Consider the following 15,036-nt stretch of genomic DNA (forward strand, 5'->3'; position numbering starts at 1 on the left):
AGGTCTGGACATCCCACCTTTACATGTCACATTAATACCAGGTCATCAGCCGGTAAGGAAACGTCAGTATCCTATTTCTTTGGAAGGGAGAAAAGGGCTACAGCCGGTAATTGAGACTTTAATACGAGACGGACTATTAGAAGAATGCATGTCACCTTATAACACCCCTATACTCCCAGTAAAAAAGTCAGATGGATCCTATCGCCTAGTTCAGGATCTAAGAAGTTTGAATGCTATTGTTCAGACCCGCCACCCAGTGGTGCCTAATCCCTATACTATTATGAGTCGGATTCCCCCAGACCATGAGTGGTTTAGTGTTATCGACTTAAAGGATGCCTTCTGGACTTGTCCGTTAGAAGAGGAAAGTAGAGATATGTTCGCGTTTGAATGGGAAAATCCATGGACAGGTAGACGGAGACAGTTTCGGTGGACTGTATTGCCCCAAGGGTTCACTGAATCTCCAAACCTGTTTGGACAAATGCTAGAACAAATCCTGATGGACTATCCACAATCTGATGATTCCCAACTAATGCAGTATGTGGATGATTTACTATTATCAGGACCCAAGGAACAAGAAATGAGGAGAGAGACCATTAGACTCTTGAATTATCTGGGGAAAAAGGGTCTACGAGTGTCCAGAAACAAGTTACAGTTTGTTGAGAAAACTGTGATATATCTGGGACACCAGATAAGTAAAGGACAGAAACGGATTACCCCTGAACGAATTGCGGGAATCACTAGAATGCCTTTACCCCGTAATAAGAAGGAAATAAGACAATTCCTGGGACTCTTAGGATACTGTAGGTTATGGATAGAGGACTACTCAGCTTTGGTGAAGTTTATGTATGATAAACTGACAAATGAAAATGACTATCCATTGAAATGGAGCCAGGAGGAGGAGGGATGGTTCGAGGACTTGAAACATCGCCTAACACGAGCCCCAGTGCTCACTCTGCCCTCTTTAAAACAGCCCTTCTAGCTATTTGTCACTCATAACCAAGGAACAGCTGTGGGAGTTTTAACACAGGAAAAAGGCGGTCAGCGACACCCAGTAGCTTTCCTTTCCAAAATGATGGACCCAGTGTCTCGCGGATGGCCGACGTGTATCCAGGGAGTAGCGGCTGCTGCTCTGTTGGTAGAGGAAGCACGTAAACTTACTTTTGGAGGAAAGATGACTGTGTACACCTCCCATTCTGTGAGTGTTTTATTAACACAAACTGCCCATCGATGGCTGACTGATTCTCGTATATTAAAGTATGAAACCATTTTAATGGTTGGAGAAGATTTACAGTTTGCAAAAATTAATAGCTGCAACCCAGCTCAGTTTTTATACGGCAGTGAAACAGAGAAAGAGGTGGAGCATGACTGTGTCGAGTTGACAGATCTTCAGACCAAGACCCGAGAAGACCTTTGCGATACTCCGCTGGGAGAAGGATATGAATTCTACATTGACGGCTCCGCCAGATGTGTTGACGGAATGAGAAGAAATGGGTATGCTATAATAGAAGGAAATACTTGGAAAGTAGTAGAATCCACGAGACTACCCGGAAGCTGGTCAGCACAATCCTGTGAACTATATGCCTTGCAGAGAGCCCTCAAAATACTGGCAAAGAAAATTGGAACGATTTACACAGATTCCAAATACGCATACGGAGTAGTGCATACCTTTGGTAAGATCTGGAAGGAGCGTGGTCTAATTACATCAAGAGGAAAGGAATTGGCACACGAACAGATGATTACTCTGACTCTAGAAGCCTTAACATTACCCCAAGAAATAGCAGTGGTCTACATACCAAGCCATCAAAGGGGAGATAACCCGACAGCAATTGGAAACAGACTGGCTGATGAAGAAGCCAAAAGAGCAGCCATGCAACAAGAAGTCCGTTTGCTGACTTTAATCCCAATAAGGCAAGGCATAAAGACAGCTCCCATTTTCACTGCTAAGGAAGAAAAGAACATGGATCAGCTGGGCGCAAGCCAATTACCTGATGGAACATGGAAAACACCAGATGGAAGAACTGTTCTAAATAAAGAAATAACTCGCAACATTTTAAAACACCTGCATCAACAGAGCCACTGGGGCACCCAAGCCTTATGTGACACAGTGCTTCGAGAATATGTGTGTAAAGGAATCTACACCTTGGCCCAACAAGAGGTGCAAAATTGTTACCTATGCACAAAAATTAATAAGAAGATAATGAGGACAGGGACCATGGGAGGTCAACCATTAGCCATACGCCCTTTTCAACGTATCCAGATCGACTTCACAGAGTTACCTCAAGTTCAAAGATGGAAATATCTGTTGGTGATAATAGATCACTTTACCCGATGGGTAGAAGCCTTCCCAACAATAAATACTACAGCCTCTACAGTAGCTCGCCTCCTCCTAGAGCAGATAATCCCCAGATATGGTATAATGGATTCTATAGACTCAGACAGGGGTCCACATTTTTCTTCAAAAATCCAGCAATTGATTTGTGATGCATTACAGGTCTCTTGGAAATTACATACCCCTTGGCATCCACAAAGCTCAGGGAAGGTCGAACGTATGAATGGAACACTAAAAATCCAATTGACAAAGTTAATGGTGGAAACTAAAATGCCTTGGATAAAGTGTCTGCCCCTAGCCTTATTGAGAATTCGTACTGCCCCACGAAAAGATGTAGGGCTGTCCCCTTATGAAATGATGTTTGGGCTTCCCTTCTGGAGTACAGTTGAGGGGTGTCCCACCTTGGGGGAAGGGGATATATTTGTTAGGAACTATTTACAGGCACTGTCACGCTCTCTTACAGATTTACGAAAGAGAGGACTATTGGCACAAACACCGCCTCTAGACTTTTCTTTACACAAAGTGGAACCGGGAGACTGGATTCTTATCAAGACCTGGAAGACTGAAAAACTCCAGCCCCAGTGGGAAGGTCCATACCAAGTTCTCTTAACTACAGAAGCTGCAGCACGAACAAGAGAGAAGGGGTGGACACACGCATCCAGATTTAAGGGACCTGTAGAGGCGCCACAGGACCCTGATACGAACTCAGATTGGACTTGTATTCCTGGAGAAAAACCTCTTACCTTACGATTTCGCAAAAAGACTTAATTCACAATGTTATTGTTATGTTCTTTGATTTTTCTTAGTTTGCCTATGTCTTTATCAGGTGTGAAATGTAAGAAATGCAGAGATACAGTGGTCCTGTTTCAGGACCACATTTGGGAAGAAAGGAAGGTAATTTCATTTCCCATACCTCAGTTCCTGAGAAATGTTGGGCAGAAAATACCACCCAACATCCATATACCCCTTGTGTGGAAAAAGAAGGAAATAATATAGGTCATTATATACAGATTCCTAATACCACTCCTTTCCCTCTTAACGGTTGGAAAGGTGACTCAAGCCCACCATGCCCTGATGGACTCTGGTTTTGCATACACCAACGTACTGTTCCAATGAAAAGTTACACTCCACACTTGAAATTACCTGTCCCTTTAAGACAGCCGGACTTAGTTCGAGTCTATCCAAATAACCATGTAAGTTTCGGTAATGCAATTGGGGGAGATAACCTTTTTGTAGATCTGGCAACTAAAATTGCAGGAACTTTTAATGTAACTAATTGTTGGGTCTGCGGGGGTCCACGGATGTCAGAACAATGGCCTTGGTGGGGAGAACCTCTCAATTCATTGACCATGATTTCCCGCATTTGGACAACTAACCGAACGAGATCAAGAGAAACCTGGTCTCTCTCTAACGTCCCCTCTGGTTTTTATTGTCTCTCACGAGCCGGCAAATACCCAGTAGGAGAAAGTCCCTGCAAGGCTGTATGGATTCGCATTTCACCTGGTGTTTTCACTTGGTTTCCTAAACCTCAGACTTGGTTCTTATCCACTGTTTTTAAAACTAATTGCCTACCCCTATCTAATAACAGTATTCAGTTTTGGAATTGTACCACTTCCACCATCACAGGACCATACCAATCAAATCCTGTTCTTAAAAGAGTTTGGGAAAGGGAGTATGGAGTATCCCCAAATGGATTATTCTGGGTATGTGGTAATAAAGCTTATACTCGTCTTCCCTCACAGTGGAGTGGAACTTGTTTCCTAGGAATAATCCGCCCAGAATTTTTCCTTCTACCCCACGATCACGGTCATAAATTAGGCGTGAAGGTCTTTGATACATTACATCGTGAACCCCGCTCTACCACGGTACATTTGGGAGAATGGAGAGATGATTGGCCTCCAGAGTGTATAATTCAATATTATGGTCCCGCTACATGGGCTCAAGATGGATCTTGGGGTTATCGTACTCCTATATATATGTTAAATCGCATAATTCGCTTACAAGCAGTGCTTGAAATTGTTACAAATCAAACAGCTATAGCCCTGCAATTACTTGCATCCCAGCAAGGTCAAATGCGCTCTGCTATATATCAGAACCGTCTAGCCCTAGACTATCTCCTAGCCACGGAAGGAGGTGTATGTGGCAAACTTAATTTGACTAACTGCTGCTTACAGATTGATGATAATGGAAAAGCCGTTCGTAAAATCGCTGATAATATTCGTACATTGTCCCATGTACCGGTTCAAACCTGGCATCCTTTCCCACAATTTAATTGGATGGACAAATGGTTTGGAGGAACCTGGTGGCGTACCTTCTTGTGGGTCATCGGAGGTATTTTATTCCTCCTACTTATTTTGCCCTGTATTATTCCCTGTCTACGCAGCCTGGTGATTTCCATGGTCGAACAAGCTATGCAACCAGGGGGGATGGGAGACCCTGTAAGACTTTTATTTCAGCGTGAGATTAATGTATCATAAAACATTTCTCTTCCCTAGCTTAGAATCCCCATTCATATCTATACATATATTCAACACAATTTAAAGAGAGAAAGGGGTGGATTGTGATATAGAGAATTTAGGTTAAAAAGACTTAAGTTAAAATGTGATGATTAATCATAAACAGGGAAGCCAGAATGGACAGAGAGTTTACTAGCAGTCAAGGACAGAAGGAGCTGCTGAATATGTTTTTTTAAACCTATCTTTTCATGGTCATAGTGAGAGACATGCAGGAGACAAAGGATTGATAAGAAGTGTGAGAAACAGAATTCAGTGAATGTAGAGTTCACAGCGTACGTAACGAACGTGATAATTAATAATGCAGTTATACTTAGAATGTTTTTGTAATACTAACCAATTAAAACAGTATTAATAAGAAGGGGAAGGGCAAATAATAAAGGTATAAAAATCAATGCACTGTATGTATCGGGGCTTAACTGGTGAGAAACCAGTTGAGTCCAACTCTGCAGACTTGTAAATAAAGCTTGTCGTGTCATCAGTTTTAAAGAGACTCATGTGTGAGAAGTTTTATTTCTGACAGTCACGAAGTGATCTCCGATGGACATTTCAGGTACTTTCCCTGCTACGTTTCCCAACATGTCGTCCAGTATCAGGCCCTCTCGGGTAGGGACGAATATATTTTTATTGTTGAAGATAATTTAATTGCCGACGTGAAATTATTATTTTTTTTATAATTTTTTATTTTTCACCCCATAAATCACATTAACCATGATACACATTTTTTCCTTTTCACACATATACAATGTAATTTTCTCCCCCCCACCTCCCTCCTCCCCTCCCACCCTCCCCACCTCCCCCCTCCCGTCCATTTAAGGTATAAAATCTAGGAAACATTAAACCAGTCAGACAATGTTGTCATTCAATAAAAATACACCAAAAATTCCACTGAGTCCATTCTTTTCATTTCCTTTTCCTTCCGTTAACTTAGGTAGTGATTGTCCCCGGTAGGTTTTCGCTATTGTGTTTAATATAAGGCTCCCATATTTGTTCGAATATTTCAATATTATTTCTTAAACTATATGTTATTTTTTCTAATGGAATACATTTATTCATTTCTATATACCATTGTTGTATTTTCAAATTATCTTCCAATTTCCAGGTTGACATAATACATTTTTTTGCTACGGCTAGAGCTATCTTAACAAATCTTTTTTTTGTGCATCCTCCAAATCAATTCCAAATTCTTTGTTTTTTATGTTACTTAGGAGAAAGATCTCTGGATTCTTTGGTATATTGTTTTCTGTTATTTTATTTAATATCTGATTGAGATCATCCCAAAATTTTTCTACTCTCTCACATGTCCAGATTGCATGAATTGTTGTTCCCATTTCTTTTTTACATCGAAAACATCTATCAGATACTGTTGGGTCCCATTTATTTAACTTTTGAGGTGTAATGTATAGCCTGTGTATCCAATTATATTGTATCATACGTAACCTCGTATTTATTGTATTTCTCATCGTTCCAGAGCATAACTTCTCCCATGTTTCCTTTTTTATCTTTATATTTAAATCCTGTTCCCATTTTTGTTTAGTTTTACCATTTGTTTCCTCATTCTCCTTTTCTTGCAGTTTTATATACATATTTGTTATAAATCTTTTGATTATCATTGTATCTGTAATCACATATTCAAAGTTACTTCCCTCTGGCAAACTCAAACTGCTTCCTAATTTTTCCTTCAAGTAGGATCTCAATTGGTAATATGCCAGTGCTGTATCTTGAGTTATATTGAATTTATCTTTCATTTGTTCAAAGGATAATAATCTATTTCCTGAAAAACAATTTTCTATTCTTTTAATCCCTTTTTTCTCCCATTCTCTAAAGGAAAGGTTATCTATTGTAAAAGGGAGTAACTTGTTTTGCGTCAAAATTAGTTTTGGTAATTGATAATTTGTTTTATTTCTTTCTACATGAATCTTCTTCCAAATATTGAGTAGATGATGTAATACTGGAGAACTTCTATGTTGTACCAATTTTTCATCCCAGTTATATAATATGTGTTCAGGTGTCTTTTCCCCTATTTTATCTAATTCGACGTGAAATTATTGAGGCAAATGGAAATGCGAGGTTGCCAACTAATTCATTCCTTCTTGAATGTTGTTTGTGGCGCAACAATAAAAGTTCTACTTTTGGAAGGATGGATTAATGAATGGTTGTATCACGTACCAGGAACACAAAGCACTGCTAGTATGTGATCGTAAATTAGAAACAATATTGCTGTTAGCTGTAATTTGGCAAGTTAATACACAGGGATTCAAGAAAGCAGAATCAACAAAAGTTGGAAAGAATGAAATGAGAATCGTTTTGGATCAATATCGTGCGCAGAAAAGCTTACCAGGAAGAGCAGTCATAGCCAAGATGGGATAGTAGATAACTTGAATTCCTCGGACCAGATAATATATTCGCCAAGGCAATGGGCGTTCATCCCGTCTCAAAAACACTTCGAACGCCCAGAAAATATTCTTCCTCGTGGTTGGATCATTCTGATCCACGGTTCCTATATCCATATCAGTGAACATTTCTGCACTTCTGTTTTCAGATGTAAATCCTTCTAGAGACTGGCAAAGCGGGAGCTGGTACCCTCACTTTCAACTAACGGCAACTGCAAAATAAATACCACATTAATAGAGGAAGTGAATCCCTTGTGACATATTCAGATCCACTGAGGCTGTCGTTAATTATGTGCGCCAAAACAAACATGTTGATTCAACTCCTCTCCGCTCAACGTTTGTATCACAAAAAGTAGAACAGTTATCAGTCTGCACGTGTGTAAGAAATGGTCATCTTTTCGGTGATCCATGATTTCGCCGTTGATGCGAGAGAACCAGTAGACATAGGGAGGGAAATGAGGCTGTCAATGTTGTAGATCGTCTTTTCAAAACCTTAATAAGGTGCAAGACAGTAGACGAATAGCAATGTTTTCGCATCCCAATGTCAAATTGCAGAAGGACTGTTTAATAAATTGCAATATTTAATCAATGATGTACAATAACAACGATTATAAAGTAGTTGTTTCTGGAACGATGTAAATGTTTGTGATACCCGACAGTCAATTTTGACTCTGTACAAATTTAGTTTCTGACATGTTCAATTCAACATGCTGCTATGAGAATAAACCATCAAGGTACCCGCTTGAGAGTAAACCATCAAGGTATCTGATCTGTTACATGATGCTATACTGAGAACATTTGTAGCTGGCAGTCTGCCAGTGGAAAGCATTGTGGTCTGACCGCTGGAGATCTTGCAGCTGTCCGTGATCTGAGTTAAATTCATACTGTGCACAAATAAAGCAGGACATATCGTTAAAAAGGGGAACATTTATTATTTCTACATTCTAGTATCTGCAGAACATATTTTCGTATAATGAAGATATGTGCTTCTGTCCCAGTATTTCCAAATATGCATTTTTTCTAGAATTCCGGGCTTTCTTGTATTTGAAACATTGCCACACATTAACAACTCAGTAATTATCGACAGAAGTAATATAGTTGGCAAGCCCAATGGCAAGCAAGACACATGAGGAATTTAATGGGTAGAAGTATGAATTGTGCTATTATGACAAAATGGACAGGAGGATACGAGGAAAACACCATGACATACTGGTAAATTAAATCGCAGGTCGTTGTATGAAGCGGGCAATGCAAAGTAAGAAGGGAGTTAACAAACCTTTTGGACGTTTGGCATACATGGATAGGTTATGAACTAAGCGATAAGCCACTACTAAACTATGGCAACAGATTTAAAACTCCATGATTTCAGAAAGAGCGAGAGGATATTCATAATGTGAAGATGTTAAACAAAACGCTGTTGAACATGAGAAAAATAAATTAATTAAAGGCCTGTGATTGTTCTTCTTATTAAACAAAATTAAGGGGCTTTTCGGTCCGGTTTTGCAATAGATTTAAGTTATCAGGAAAAGTAAATAAACTACAGGCATTATGTCAACCTTCCATAGGAGCTCTATAGAGAGCGTCCTGGCAGTCTGCATCACGGTGAGGTACGGTTGCTGCAGAGAAATGGATCAGAAGACAGTTCACAGGACCATAAGAGCGGCAGAGAGGATCAATGGGGTCTACATCCTACCCCCTACCCAACCCCCCATCCCCACCCCTACCGCAATCGATGTGATTATTGTCTGAAGTGGACACGCAAAATCATTGAGGATCCCTTTTCCCCTGCAAGCAGCATCTTTCAGTTGCTCTCATTTGAAGGATGTACAGGAGTATTAGAGCAGCAGCACAAGGGTGAGGAATAGCTTCCTCCCACAGCCAGTGAGAAGGCTGAACCACAAAAGGAACTGCTCACACTAACCATCCGAGACTCTCACATGCATAAAATAATATCTATTTGTGTATTTGTACAGTTGAATTACTTGTCATGAATATGTATTGTTTCTATGCAAGTATGTTATGTCTGGTTGTGTTTCTGCATGCTTTGCACCAAGGACCAGTGAACGCTCTTTCGTCGGGTTGTACTTGTACAATCAGATGACAATAAACTTGATTTGAAAATATCAGAAGGACGGAGCAAATTCTGCACTTTTAGAGGCAATTAAAGAGACTTTATTGAGGGGAGATCCTATCTGAAAAATCAGAATTGACTTCAATTGGCTGCTGAGAATGACTCACTTGGGAGAATGTTCCAATATATCAGAATCCATAAGATATGAGACAACCTAGCAAGTTAGATCTAAAATTCACAGTGATTATAATGCAATGACAATGGTCTAGGGTTTTTGTTCCTCGAGTAGTTTTCTCTTACACAATGCCATTGCTGGGTTAGCAGGATGTACAAAGCAATAACAGAATGAATTCAATTGCAATTGAGAGATGATGCGTTTTGACAATGACGCTGAATCTTCATAGTTGAACTCTGACAAACAGAGAGAAACCAAAGCATTTTTATTCCTAAGGAAATGAGCACAAGTCGATTTGGTGTTCGGAAAGTAGATTAGATATTTGCGCTCACTAGCCAAGTAAAGTATATCAGAGCAAGGAGGTTATTGTACAATTGAGTAAGTTAACAGTGAGGCTATAATTGATCTAAAGTGTACAGTTCTGGTGACCATGCAGCGAGACTGCGTAATTACCCTGTACACCGCATGGAAAAGATTCACCGTGATGTTGCCAATGTATATGAGAAGTAAATGAAAAGATACGACTGTTTTGCTTGCGGTATAGAAGTCGGAGGGGGCCCTAACATTATTGCACAAAATTACGTGGGGGATAGATTTAGAAGCTCGTGAGGAACTCTACGCCTTGCGTGTAGAATCCTTCGGAGAGATGAGAATTAGATTGACACCATACTCCGTATGCTCTAATCAGAAACAAAAGAAAATTTCTTTGCTGGAGGAACTCAGCGAATGGAGCGACATCAGTCGCGAAAATTAATAGGTATGCCTCAATATGAAGGGGTGGTTTAAAATTTGAATGCGCTACCTCATCGATTGGTGTTCCGTCGAACATTCAAATGAGCACTTGATGGCACAATATGCCACATGTTGAATACTGGAAATGCGTTTGGGTAGTAAATACTCTTCCTGCCCGAAACAAACAGGGAGGCTGCAAGGACTGGTTCAGTGTTGTATGGCCCTACAACTCTGCTGGATCCTATCTGGCTTGCTGAGTACGTCCAGCGATATTTGTAAAATAATAATATGCTACTCGAGATACTGCAATACTGACCAGAACAAAAGGAGAATAAAGCCTGAATTTTCTAAAAGCATTTAACGATTTAAAATTCTAATATTTACATGTATTATGTTGGAATCTAGGGGTTAAAACATTATGAAAGGAATGATTAATTAATAATTTTATATTTACTGCATGGTTCAGGGAAAAAGAGGAATGTGATTAAGTGGCAATCACAGCATGGAGCAAAGTTGGCTGAGCAAAATTGTCTGCTCCCAAATACAGGGAGAGGAAATGCATAAAACGATTTAGGAGGAATGCTCAAACTGAAGGAGGTGGTGAGTAGCACAGGAGACACAGGCCAGACCAGACCAGAAAGAATGTCCTGCAAGAAACAAAGGGAATGGAAAACCAGTCTAGGAGGAAGATTAAGGCATGAGGAGGTGTTAAAGAGAACAGCAGAAATTGGCCAGACAGCTACAGAATCAGAATGGTGATTAGAAATATCTGGGGATGAATTAATTTCTGATCAAAACAACAGGATAGTCTGGCCTGGAGGATTAAGATGGGAGTGCTACACCCCAGATATCTCAAAACAGGAGATGACTTGTGATAACCCTTATGCAAAAAGTTCTAGCAAAGGAAGACAACTTTTTTTCTGGATGATAAGGTTGATCTATATAAACTGAGCCAACTGGACAATAGGGGTCAGTCTTGGGGAATAGCTCACTGTGCAGGTGACCTATGAACTAACGACTGACCCAGAGCTCTGTTAAGTTTTATTCTTGTGCTGTGTAATAAATTGACTGTTGAACCGAATACCTTCTCCTATCACTTCATTCAAAGAACACGCTGGACTCAGACCACACATAGACTAAATTAAGAGTAAGGTAAAGCCAGAGTCTGACAATTTGGTGACCCCGACGTGATGAAGATGGAGAAGTGACGGAAGAAAAAGATACGAAACACCGGTCGATTGTGGTGTGGTGATAACATCAAGTGGCCATTCAACAAAAGGAGGTAAGCAGACGCGTGTTTAAACGAAGTTTGGCATTGGCAACGATAAAATTGTGTGTTGTCACTACTCTGCAAAAGTCCTAGTTAAAGCCAAAGAATAAAGCTTCAGGGGTTAGAGTCCCCTGCAAGAAACGGGGGTTAGAGTCCCCCGTAAGGAACTGGGGTTAGAGTCCCCAGTAAGAAGCGGGGGTTAGAGTCCCCTGCAAGAAAAAGGGGTTTAGAGTCCCCCTAGTACAATGGGATTAGAGTCCCCTCATAGCAATCTCAAGATATAGGTTTAGACACTTGGCCAAATAGAATAAGGTGTATTGTGTTATAGTTATTTGTTTCTAAAGTGTATAATAAGTATTTGGTTAAGAATCGTATAGTGTATCATAATAGTTTCTAATAAGTATTTGTTTAAGGATTGTGTACAGTGTACCGCTGGTGTTTATAATAACGTGCGAAAGGTCGAAGTTGCCCCTACCAGGGGAGAGACCCAGTGAATTACGAAATCTAAAGGGTTAAAAATCAGAACATAAGATGGAAGGAGTAATTAGGGATGTAGGGCAAGAGTTCGGGGAAGACAGATGGGTTCCCGCATCTGTAAACTGACAGTGGGAAAAAACAAGGAATCAATTACTGGGAGGATTACCGAAGGGAGAGGAGGTACAGGCTATGGCACGGTACGAACAGATATGGAAAGAGCTGCAGAGTCAGGTGAAGGTACCACGAGGGTTTGAAAAAATCCGGCGGGTAATGTACTTAGGAGAAGCCGAGAGGGAAGCAGCAAAGGAGGTACGGGAACATGAGGCAAAGGGACAAGGATCTATATGGAATAGAAGGCTTAAACAGCAGAAAGAAGTGAAGGAACAGAGAAGGGCAGATTTGCACAACATGACATTGGCTTGCATGGCTGTGGAAGCGAACCTTCAACATGATATTAAAAAGGGTCCCCCCTATCGTAAAGGAGAAAACGGGGGAGGTTAAGCCGTCAGCCCCGCTATATCCAAAGTTCCCAGAGACATTGCCACCACCTTATCCTATTCCCCAGATGCCAACGATGCAGATAAGTGAGGGAATAGTGAATGTCACTGAGTTAACAGGTCCAGAACTACATGAGGCGAAGGACAGACTTAAGAGAGTTGCGCAGGAGAGAGTGGAGGAAACAAAGGAATGGGTGCACGAAATACAGAACGATATATGTGCAGTAAGGGAAAATAGTAGGTGCTTGGGAAAAACAGATGAGAGAGAGCTGGGACAAGAAGAGGAGAATAGGAAGGGAAATGACCCAGCGAGTGTCAGATGGGAGCGGGAGAGAGGGCAGAACGAGGAAAATGAAATAGCTAGTGTGAGTGTTGAGAGTGAAGAGGAGGAACAGCCAGTCACGATCAGGGGAAGCATGATCACGCACAGAAGACAGGGTCAGAAGAAACCTCGCTCCCCTTTGGGATATGCGTTGCGGGACAGGGAGGAAGTACGGCTTCCAGAAAGGTATAGACAGATGCCACTAATTTATAAGGGTCCGCAAATTGGGGAAAGGTACCAACCCTTTTCATTCACTGACATGAATTGTAGTTTGGACAAAATGCCACCTCCGACTGAGGGAGGTGGAGCGTGGATGGGAAAGTTCTGCCAATATACGATGGGACATAAGATAGCCATACGGAATTGGAGAGCATTATTGGGGAAACAGCTTGGGCTGTGGGAGATACAGCAGGTAGAAATGATCGCAGGAATCACTACTTCGAACTGTCGGATTACACCCCAATTTGGCAGATGCAGTATCCCCACAAACCTGAAGCTGAGGAAGGTTTGGCAGATACCATTGATGGCCTTATGTATTCAGGGGTGTTGGAACATTTGTGTTCTAGTTGGAATACACCCATCTTACCTGTTCCTAAACAAGACATGGGCAAATATCAGATGGCCCATGACTTAAGGCGCATCAATGGTATTGTGCGAACACCCACAGTTTCAGTACCAAACCCATATACTGCCATGACTGCTTTAACCCCTAACCACAAGTGGTTCTCTTGCATAGATTTAGCGAATGCTTTCTTTTGCTTGCCGCTGGCAGAACCATTAAGAGATGTATTTTTGTTCACATATAAAGGTAGAAAGTTGCGGTATACTAGGCTTCCGCAGGGCTTTATCTTATCTCCAGGGATTTTCAATCAGGTGTTGAAAGAACAGCTGGGGGGGCTAGCACTGCCAGGTGGGGTAGTTCTGATCCAGTATGTGGATGACATCCTATTAGCAGCACCTGATCATACTTCCTGTTTGGAGGCCACCTGTCTCCTGCTAGTGCAGCTGTTCAAGGCAGGCTTTAAAGTCTCTCGCTCAAAGCTGCAATGCTGCAGACAGGTGGTCACCTTTTTTAGGTAGAATGGTCTCAGCGAAAGGCACAGGGATTTCCCCTGCACATCGAACAGCCCTACTACATCACCCAAAACCAAAGACAGTTAAGGAAATGCTTTCGTTTTTGGGTTTGTCAGGTTATAGTAGGCAGTTTATCCCATCTTATGGTGAGTTGACACATCCACTGCGAACTTTGGTGAATGAGCAGGGGATGAGGAATCTGGGAGCTACACTTGATTGGACTGAACAGGCTGAGATGAGTTTTATTCAATTGAAGCAAGCTCTTACAACAGCTATAGATTTGGCGATTCCAAATTATAAACTACCTTTCTTTTTGGATGTTTCTGAAAAAGCACACACAATTGATGGTGTTCTTTTTCAGAAAAAAGGGGGTGGAAGATGTGTGCTCATGAATGTGAGTATCACACTAGATCCGACTGAAGTCAAACACCCACCATGCACGAGACATGCAGCGGGAGTAGCAAAGATTCTACAAAACGTGGCACACATAGTAATGGGACATGGCCTGACGGTATTAACAACACATAGTATTGTAGCATTTGTGAGCTCGACAGCATTTACAATGATTTCGCTAAGGCAGACGAAACTAGAAAAGATCCCGAATGCTCCAAATGTTACGTTTACCCATGAAGGCATTAACATGGCAGATAATATGGGAGAGGGAGAACCACACTTTTGTGAGAAGAGGGTAGTAAAGGATATTAAAATAAGACCTGACTTACAGGCTACACCCATAAGAGAACCAGATGAAACCTTGTTTACAGATGGGTGTTGTTACAGACACCCCACAGATGGATTGAAAGCTGCCTATGCGGTGGTACGAAAAACTACAGGAGGATTTGAAGAAATCATTGCAGGGCTGGTGAGAGGAAAGAAGTCAGCACAACTCGCAGAACTACAGGGAATGATAGCAGCATTAGAATGGTCAATATATATACAGACTCGGCATATGTGGTAGGGACAATACAGGTTGAGCTTAGTCAATGGATTAGAAGTGGGTTTTTAACAGCAGCAATGACCCCAATTAAACACGAGAAGGTCGTTAGGAAACTGGCTGAGGCCCTCCTGAAACCAAGGGCATTAGCAGTTCTTAAATATAAAGGACATGATAGAACAGATACGATGGTGGCTCGGGGAAATCAGGAAGCGGACATGGCCGCTAAAAGGGCAGCAGGATACGGCC

General features: G+C 41.3%; 1 long non-coding RNA gene across 1 annotated transcript in view; it reads left to right on the forward strand.

Moving 5' to 3' along the window:
• Positions 1 to 15,036, forward strand: part of LOC138764885 (uncharacterized) — a 162,214-nt gene that overhangs the window by 144,815 nt on the left and 2,363 nt on the right. Inside the window, exon 5 of the long non-coding RNA XR_011358338.1 lies at positions 11,322 to 11,495. This is a non-coding gene — a long non-coding RNA (uncharacterized lncRNA). The remainder of the gene's footprint in view (positions 1 to 11,321; positions 11,496 to 15,036) is intronic.

The sequence above is a fragment of the Narcine bancroftii genome, chromosome 5 (genome assembly GCF_036971445.1).
Source record: "Narcine bancroftii isolate sNarBan1 chromosome 5, sNarBan1.hap1, whole genome shotgun sequence".
In the NCBI taxonomy this organism is placed as follows: Eukaryota; Metazoa; Chordata; class Chondrichthyes; order Torpediniformes; family Narcinidae; genus Narcine; species Narcine bancroftii.